Here is a 10559-nt window from a genome sequence, read left to right as displayed (position 1 = left end):
TATGACCAGTGCATTCTGTTTGCAAAACTCTGTTAGCCTTTGACCTGCTTCATTTTGTACTCCAAGGCCAAATTTGCCTGTTACTCCAGGTATCTCTTGACACCCTACTTTTGCATCCCAGTGCCCTATAATGAAAGGGACATCTATTTTTGGTGTTAGTTCTAGAAGGTCTTGTAGGTCATCATTGAACCGTTCAACTTCATCTTCTTCAGCATTACTGGTTGGGGCATAAACTTGGATTACTGTGAAATGGAATGGTTTTCCTTGGAAATGAACAGAGGTCATTCTGTCATTTTTGAGATTGACCCTAAATATTGCATTTAGCTCCATAAACCAAGGTAGATTGGAAGTGGTCAAAAAGGAGATGGCAAGAGTGAACATCAACATTTTATGAATCTGTGAACTAAAATGGACCAGAAGGGGTGAATTTAATTCAAATAACCATTATATCTACTGCTGTGGGCAAAAATCCTATAGAAGAATCCTATAGAGAATCCCAGGGATGGGGGAGCCTGGTGGGCTGCCGTCTATGGGGTCGCACAGAGTCGGACATGACTGAAGCGACTTAGCAGCAGCAGCAGCAGCATTGCATTTTTTTTTTTTTTTTTATTATGATGGCTACTCCAATTCTTCTACAGGAAGAAAGATGGAGAAACAGTGTCAGACTTTATTTTTGGGGGCTCCAAAATCACTGCAGATGGTGACTGCAGCCATGAAATTAAAAGATGCTTACTCCTTGGATGGAAATTTATTGCCAACCTAGACAGCATATTAAAAAGCAGAGACATTACTTTTCCAACAAAGGTCCGTCTAGTCAAGGTTATGGTTTTTCCAGTGGTCATGTATGGATATGAGAGTTGAACTATAAAGAGAGCTGAGCCCAGAAAAATTGATGCTTTTGAACTGTGGTGTTGGAGAAGACTCTTGCGAGTCCCTTGGACTGCAAGGAGATCCAACCAGTCCATCCTAAAGGAGATCAGTCCTGGGTGTTCACTGGAAGGACTGATGTTGAGGCTGAAACTCCAATACTTTGGCCACCTGATGCGAAGAGCTGACTCATTTGAAAAGACCCTGATGCTGGGAACGATTGAGGGCAGGAGGAGGAGACAACAGAGGATGAGATGGTTGGATGGCGTCACCGACTCAATGGACATGAGTTTGGGTGGACTCCGGGAGTTGGTGATGGACAGGGAGGCCTGGCGTGCTGCGGTTCATGGGGTCGCAAAGAGTCAGACACAACTGAGCGAATGAACTGAACTGAGTGTGCTAGGACCTTTTAACCGAACTCTGAAGTGCTCTGAAGTTTGGTTGGCCAAAAGTTCACTTGGATTTTTCCAGAAAATCTCAAACCAACTTTAGGGCCAACTCAACAATTTTGCCCATGGATAATTGTTATATTGATGTCTCTGTGGGGGTGGGAGCAACGGCTGGACATCTTGATGACATTATCTTCCCATCTAAAAAATGCTTTGAATGTGAATTGAAATATTACATCTCAGAAGTTGTGTGACACATAGGATGAGTTTATACTGCTTTAGTGAAACATAATTCATGTACCATATAATTCATCCTTTTAAAGTGTTCAGTGTTGTTTAGTATATTCACAGAATTATACAACCATCACCACAATCATTTTGAGAACATTTCTGTCACAGTGGAAAAGAACCTCGTATCTATTAGCAGTCACTACCATTTCCTTCCTCTCTCCAGCCCTGTAATTTTAACCCTATTGCAAAGTTTAGTTCTCTAGTTTGATTCAGTCATGATTGCTATTCCTTATGCTTTTTTGCCATCTTGATTTTATACTTGAAAGTTTATGTAAGTACATATCATAAATGTGTGAAACATTTCCCTAGGGATTTTCTAATTTGGGGTGTGTGTGTATGTGTGTGCCTGTGCTTTCTCCTGGTTATTGACCAGTATGTGAAGAATTATGAGGTCAGGTCTGATTTTTTTTTTTAAATCACTATAGAAGGCTTGGTTTTTCTTTGTTTGATGGAATGAAGAATTTTTCCTTATTACTTAAAGTTCAGTATTTTTAGGAATATATATTATTTATAATGTATTTGATGTAAAATATATACACAAACTATAATGTACTATACATATATAATATATACACATAATATATCCTATATATTATTTAACTTGTATATAATTTATTATATATATATGAACTATAATGTATATGTTACATATAAACTATATAAAGTATTAAATAGATAATATTTTGCATATCATGATATAGAGATTATAAAATACTATGCATATATAGGATACTACCCACTTAATACATAATATAGTTTACATGTAACATAGGCATTGTAGTTCATAAATATATCATAAATTGTATAAAAATTGAATAATGAATTCAATTCTATATTTTGTAAATAATACAAATATTGTATATAATACAATATTTTGTATATACATGATAAAAATACATATTGATCTACAGATCTATATTTATACATGCTGTGTAAATATTTTTCTGGGACATTATTTGTACTTTCCATTAGAAGTTCCAAGACTTTTGTTCATAAATTATGTTTAAAAATACATTCATTTCATCCTTTTCTCTTATATTTAAATTTATCTTGTACTACCGTTTTGAATATATTGAGTTTTTCAGGGTCAGCTGTTGACTAGAGGTTTTCCTTGTAAAAGAGAATGGATGGTGTTCCAGGTTTTTAGTACTTTTTTCTTGTTATCTAGACTCATGTTTGTTTGTGTGTGTGTGCAGTAATTTAGATGTTAGTTCTCTGCAAGCATCTTGAATGGTTCACAATATCTAGGATGGTTCATAAGAACAGGCAGCTTTTGAAAATTTGACTCTTGTGTGTTCAAGCCTGTTTTCTTTTCATGAAATCAAAGTGTGTGGTTGGTGTTGAAGAAAAATAATATTCAAGCCACTTGTTAAAGGTAGTAAGGCAGATTTTATTCAGGACTATTAATGGAGACCACTGCAGTGGGATTTTACAATAGAGGAGAAAAATTGGGTTCAAATCCCATTACATGGGCATGGGTAAGTGGGAATTTACAGGTGAGCAGCAGGCTGCAGGGTAGTTATTGGAAAATTACTAAGAGGAAACATCAAGAGTAAGGGGGTTCTGGCTAATCCAACTCAATAGGTTTCTTGCTAAGCATTGGCTAGGTTGATCAGAAATCCCTCGAAATATGGTAGAGAATTAGGATCCAGATCAGGTATCAATGATGATCAGATATCAAGGGTAGGAGGTTCTGGAAAAAATGACTTAGAAGGATTCTTCCTCAAACTAGATTTTACAATGAATTGCAAAGATGGGCCTAGGAGAAGGCTTAAGAGTCTGACCAGAGTTTGGTCAAGCAAAGAATTTTTGCCATTGGAAAACTCCATCATCAAGTGATGAGTTCTTTTCCCATCGCTGTATAAAAATATATTTTGATTCTACATTCCACATGTACCCCCACTTTGGGCAAAAATATATTACTATTTATTTCTTACATCAACAGCCATCAGCAGTTTCTCAACCTGACTTCTTTTGTACCTCTGCTAGAACTCCACTGCTTTCAGCAGCATTTTTAGACCTTGTGCATTTGTGTTCCCATATGTTTCCTTGTTCTTTTTTTTTTTTTTTTTTTTTGCTGTTTCCTAGTGATTTCTGAGAGAAATAGAAAATTGTATACTGCTATGTTCATGTTCAAATAGAAGTCATACTATGTCTTAATATTCTTTAGTATTTATTATTTTTCTTGAAATGCATATACAATTAGGGGGCAAATATATATGCAATTTTTAAGTGCTAAATTTGTCCATAGCATATTTCTTCAATTATTAAAGCCTTTTTTCATTCTGCTCTGTAAAGCTTTTTAGTGTTCCTTCTAAAGAACTGCATATTCATTGATGAGTTTCTCTCCTTCCCTATGCTGACATTTTTTGATTCCAGATCCCTGAATGTGCCCTCATTTTTTTGAATCAATGTTTGTCTATTAATCAACATTATATTTTTTCCTGTCTTTCTGTGCAATCATAGTTTGTCATATACTGTCATCAAAACATCAATAATTCCACAAGATAAAGCAGTAGAGAAGGTGGACTAATTTTTAATGGGATACCATGAGAAAGCACACCTTACTTTCTGACCAGCAAGTAGGGAACCGATTCTTTTAACCCCATCAATGGGAAAGTTCTGTGAGTAATAGTAATATAAGCTAAACCAAGAAACCTTGCTTCTGTCACATCTATGTCCCTGAACTAGTGCCTATTTTTCATGTTTTTAAATGCTTTATAGAGCAACTTGAATTAGTACTTTGTAAAGGTCACCACTTACATTTGCTTTTTTAAACCCCATTCCTCTTATGTGAGATGAGCATGTGTTTGATTTTCTGTGACAAGCATGGAAGAATGCCTTGCTAATTAGAGAGGTTTACATATTCCCTAATATTCTATCATCTATTACGTTGATCTGAGACATTTTCTGGTTGAATAAATACCTGAATATTGAGCATACTGAGGGAAAGCCATTTTTCTACTTGAAAAATCTGAATATTTACACAGTAGAGATAACATCACATATCTACAGATTCCTTTCTAGTCCAATTTTAATAACTGTTTGTGGTGGTGGTGGTGGTTTAGTCACTAAGTCGTGTCTGACTCTTGCGACCCCATGGACTGCAGCCTGCCGGGCTCCTCTGTCCATGGGATTCTCTAGGCAAGAATACTGGAGTGGGTTGCCATTTCCTTCTCCAAAAACTGTATGTAAAAACTACTAAATATCAAAAATAAGAAACAGACCCCAACGTGATTAAGTTTGTAGATTTTGACTTCTTTTAACCTTGAGAAACATTTTCTCTTGGCATTCAATACGCCAAACACTCATTAGTAGGAAATTTCATACTTGATAATTTAATATAATTTGGACAGAGGTTCATCAAAATTTGAACTAATTATGATAAACTGCTTATATTTTCATTCATTTATTTATTTTTGGCTGTGCTGGGTGTTAGTTGCTCCATGTGGGCTTTCTCTAGTTGTGGCGAGTGGGGGCTACTCTCTAGTTGTGGCACACAGGCTTCTTATTGCAGTGGCTTCTCTTTTTGTGAAGCACAGGCTGTAGGGTGCACAGGCTTCCAGTAGTTGCAGCATGAGGGCTTAGTAGTTGTGGCTCAGGGGGTTAGCTGCCCCATGGCATGTGGGATCCTCCCAGTCTAGGGATCAAACTTGTGTCCCCTTATTGTAAGGTGGATTCTTAACCATTGGACCACCAGGGAAGCCCAAAATTGCTTATATTTTGCTGAAATTAAGATTCTCTCCTGGAGTTTGTAATATTAAAATAGATAGATTTACCCTATATATTGAGAAGAAATAAAATGAATTATATAGAAATTTGTAATTCAAAAATTTCACTAATTGTTATTTGTCTGTATTCATGGATATTTTGTTAGTTAAATGTCACTTATACTTTTGTGTCTGGTATATGTGTGCATTATATAGTCGGCAATTTTACACTTAATGACACAGTTCAGGAGACAAAGAGCATATGAGAAAACATCTTTTAATGTAATATCTACTTCAGGGTAATTTTGCATTCTTTGAAACAGTTTAGCTAAAAAGAAAATGAGTGGAAAAATCATACTTATGTTACATTTCATTTATTGTATTTGTTTCTTATGGAACAAAATAATTTTTAATTTTCCAGAAAAATTATTACAAATTGGTTTCATGAAAGTACATCTGCATGTCACTATCAGATTCAGAGTAGGAGTTTAAAATTTTTTTGGCTTTGTTGCTGACCCCCTAGGTGACCTTAAGCAAGTAATTTACCCCTCTGCACTGCTGATATCCCTCTAGGGATAAGGTTAATCATATTTGCCATCTATTTACCTCACAGTTGGATTAGGGAGGTGATCATTGGAAAGTGCTTTTGGAAGCTAAATGAGAAATAAATGCCAATCATAATTTTATACATTATATGTGAGCTACTGATAAAGTAATAAAAACAGTTTCACCCATTTTAAACCACTCACGAAAAACATGATTATGGATAGACCTTTGGTATAATCCTCTGCAATAGTGGATAACTTTTCTTACTTCTTTAAAGAATTCCACTCTAAACTATTCAGAGGAGAAATAATTGAATTGCACATTATCAAAACAACTGCCGGCAATATTCAGTCAAGAATTATTTGCAAATTTTTCTTTTGTAATTTCAAAGAATTCAAATAACTCATGTGAAGTACCCTGGCTGTTGGGTTACATAAAAACTTTTTCCCTGCTCTTAAGACAGTTGTATGTGAATTTGAAGCAACAGTTGTTTTTAAATTTTTTTTCTTGTTTAATATTTTTCAACATTTTATGGAAATAATTTCACATTGATTTTCCCATCAAGGACTTGTATCCTCTGGTTCTCAGAAATAAATTGAACATAATATTACTTTTTAAAAGTACCTATTCTTAAAATAGTACATAATTATATAAATAGCTATAATATAGTAATAATAATTTGATAATTTGGATATTTGAAATGTATCTTATTTCTTTAAAACTGTGACGGGGGAGTCTTGAGTAGAGAGGGTTCAGTTCAGTTCAGTCGCTCAGTCATGTCCGACTCTTTGCGACCCCATGAATCGCAGCACACCAGGCCTCCCTGTCCATTACCAACTCCCAGAGTTCACTCAGACTCACGTCCATCGAGTCAGTGATGCCATCCAGCCATCTCATCCTCTGTCATCCCCTTCTCCTCCTGCCCCCAATCCCTCCCAGCATCAGAGTCTTTTCCAATGAGTCAACTCTTCACATGAGGTGGCCAAAGTACTGGAGTTTCAGCTTTAGCATCATTCCTTCCAAAGAAATCCCAGGGCTGATCTCCTTCAGAATGGACTGGTTGGATCTCCTTGTACTCCAAGGGACTCTCAAGAGTCTTCTCCAACACCACAGTTCAAAAGCATCAATTCTTCGGCTCTCAGCCTTCTTCACAATCCAACTCTCACATCCACACATGACCACTGGAAAAAACCATAGCCTTGACTAGACGGACCTTTGTTGGCAAAGGTCTGCTTTTGAATATGCTATCTAGGTTGATCATAACTTTCCTTCCAAGGAGTAAGTGTCTTTTAATTTCATGGCTGCAATCACTATCTGCAGTGATTTTGGAGCCCAGAAAAATAAAGTCTGACACTGTTTCCACTGTTTCCCCATCTATTTCTCATGAAGTGATGGGACCAGATGCCATGATCTTCGTTTTCTGAATGTTGAGTTTTAAGTCAACTTTTTCACTCTCCACTTTAACTTTCATCAAGAAGCTTTTTAGTTCCTCTTCACTTTCTGCCATAAGGGTGGTGTCATCTGCATATCTGAGGTGATTGATATTTCTCCCGGCAATCTTGATTCCAGCTTGTGTTTCTTCCAGTCCAGCGTTTCTCATGATGTACTCTGCATAGAAGTTAAATAAGAAGGGTGACAATATACAGCCTTGACGTACTCCTTTTCCTATTTGGAACCAGTCTGTTGTTCCATGTCCAGTTCTAACTGTTGCTTCCTGACCTGCATACAGATTTCTCAAGAGGCAGATCAGGTGGTCTGGAATTCCCATCTCTTTCAGAATTTTCCACAGTTTATTGTGATCCACACAGTCAAAGGCTTTGGCATAGTCAATAAAGCAGAAATAAATGTTTTTCTGGAACTCTTTTACTTTTTCCATGATCCAGCGCATGTGGGCAATTTGATCTCTGGTTCCTCTGCCTTTTCTGAAACCAGCTTGAACATCTGGAAGTTCACGGTTCACATATTGCTGAAGCCTGGCTTGGAGAATTTTGAGCATTACTTTACTAGCATCTGAGATTATGCGGTAGTTTGAGCATTCTTTGGCATTGCCTTTCTTTAGGATTGAAATGAAAACTGACCTTTTCCAGTCCTGTGGCCACTGCTGAGTTTTCCAAATTTTCTGGCATATTGAGTGTAGCACTTTCACAGCATCATCTTTCAGGATTTGAAATAGCTCAACTGCAATTCCATCACCTCCACTAGCTTTGTTCATGGTGATGCTTTCTAAGGCCCACTTGACTTCACATTCCAGGATGTCTGGCTCTAGGTCAGTGATCACACCATCATGATTATCTTTGTAGTGAAGATCTTTTTGTACAGTTCTTCTGTATATTCTTGCCACCTCTTCTTAATATCTTCTGCTTCTGTTAGAGAGGGTACATATATTTTATTTTAAAGTAACCAAATTTATTTTTAGCTGTTTTCCTTATAAATGACTACCTTTCCATTTAGGTTTATTTAAGATTTAATTTCATGCATCCTATTATACCTTAGTTCATTCCACGTTTATTAGTCAACGTTGAAAAAACCCTAGTACATATGGACAGAACCAGACTTGGAATATCAATAAAGTTTAGATTTCAAGTCTTTGATATATGTATTTTCTTAATAGGTACAAATGATTCCTTGGGTATTATGCTGTAAGCAGTATTGATTCATGCTCATTTTATTTTATTGAACAATTTCCTAGCATATTGACTTAATTTCCTTCTAATCTGTGTAATTACTTTTAGGGGAACATGCGCTAGCAGAAAGAAGTTAGTCAAGTTCTTCTAAGTCCTGAGGATTATTCTGGTCTTGAACTTCCTCTGAATGCTAAGGTATCAGTTACCAATGTTTCCCTTCTCTTTCTTCACTTATAATTTTTAAACACCACTTGGCACTTCTGTTTAAAAACTATGTAAATTTTAATGGACAAACCCATTTAGGCTAGAAAGCTCAATTAGAAAACAGAAATAATATCTTTAAATTTTGTATAATGGATACAACTCATTCTCTTAACACCTATTTCTTCATTAAGGTAATCCAGCATTTAAAACAATACATTTAAAATAACTTTAAAATATGTGCTAAAATGATTTAAAGGACTGTTATAAAGTTATTATCCAAAAATAGCTATTTCATTGACTTTTCATTCTTTTATGTGCTATGTGTGCACAATAAAAGGAAACAGTAAAGAACAAGATTGACTATGAGTTGCTTCAAGAAGGGTAAATATGATTTGCATCAGATTGAGGAGTAGAAAGCCCGGTCACATGGAGGAAAGTAACATGGTGAGAGATGTGGAGATAAAATTGAATAGGATGTGTGAAAAATATGAGCTCTTTTTCCCTAAAACCATTGTAGGAAATTCATATTATATTTTATTATACACATTAGAATATAGATTTCTATGTGGTTTTTTTAAGTACTCATGCTTTCTGTTAATGTTATTGTCTCTCTCAGACACTGATGTTGTGGGTTTCACATTTGGCAAATTTGCTATATGATATTTATTAAATTGTAGTCAAGAGTCAAATATTTATATTGGAGTTTTTAATATATGTGATTCGGATAGAATCTGCATTAACACAATACCTTTCTTCCCAAAGAATTAATGCATCTATTCTCTGAAAAAGTAGACAATTAGTGGTTTTAATCTGCTTTTCTTGCCAGTGTTTAACTCATTAGTAAGTATTTGTGATTTCATCTTTAAAAGTGCATGAAAATTAGGTCATCCATAAAGAGTGGAATAGAATGATTAATTTTTATATGCAGAAATCAGACAAAACAAACCTCAAAAGAGTCACGTGATTTTGTCTCTCCACTTTACCTTTGGAGAAAACAGTTGTTACCTTTGAAGAAAACAATTGTGTCCTTTAGAGTGAATTCTCTTTTATTATAGTTAATTACACACTTTAAATGACAAAATTCCATTTTAAGAAAATTATATAAAATAGTGGCTTAAATTCCCATTTATATTCCACTTTGCATATGCAAAGATGGAATCAGTGATATTAAATTGAAAGCACTTCTCTTTAACTCTTAATGGGGAAAAAAGCAGTTTTTTTATCATGTTATTATCTTCATATTTGCTTAGTTTGGCCTTCCCTGTGGTAGAATTTCAGAGATCCAAGTAACTAATAGAGTAGGAAGAGAGTCAGAGCCATTTCCTTCAGTATATATATTTATTTTGAAATATTTGTTCCATGACCTCTTCTGCATAGATTAATAGACCTCTTTCCCATGCTAAAGGGTAAAAAATAAGAATTCAAAGTCTAACTTTATATTCCAGCTTTAGTAGTGTTACAAAACTTATTGTTGTTTGCAATGGCTGTATTAGACCTTATGTTCTCCATAAGCATGGAAATATATGTGCGTGTGTATGTGTGTTCAGTCACTCAGTCATGTCTGACTTTTTGCAACCCCATGGACTGTAGCCCTCCAGGCTCCTCTGTCCATGGGATTTGCCAGGCAAGAATACTGGAGTGGGTTGCCATTTCCTTCTCCAGAGTATCTTCCTGACGCAGGGATTAAACCTGTGTCTTCCACATTGGCAGTCAGATTCCTTACCACTGAGCCACCTGAGAAGCTCCTTTATGGAGATATACACATTCGTTTAATTCTAAGCCTTGGAACTTTGGTAAAATATTCAGTAGTGCCTCATCCAAATATAAATGAAAGAAAAATACGCATTGAAGTTTTTTCGAGTTGTTCTCCCCTCTCATTTTCTAAAGAAACAAAACTTTACTTGCTCTGGTAATTAGCAAGATCCAGC

The sequence above is a fragment of the Bubalus bubalis genome, chromosome X, assembly GCF_019923935.1.
Source record: "Bubalus bubalis isolate 160015118507 breed Murrah chromosome X, NDDB_SH_1, whole genome shotgun sequence".
Taxonomy (NCBI): domain Eukaryota; kingdom Metazoa; phylum Chordata; class Mammalia; order Artiodactyla; family Bovidae; genus Bubalus; species Bubalus bubalis.
Note: the sequence above shows the minus strand (reverse complement) of the source record.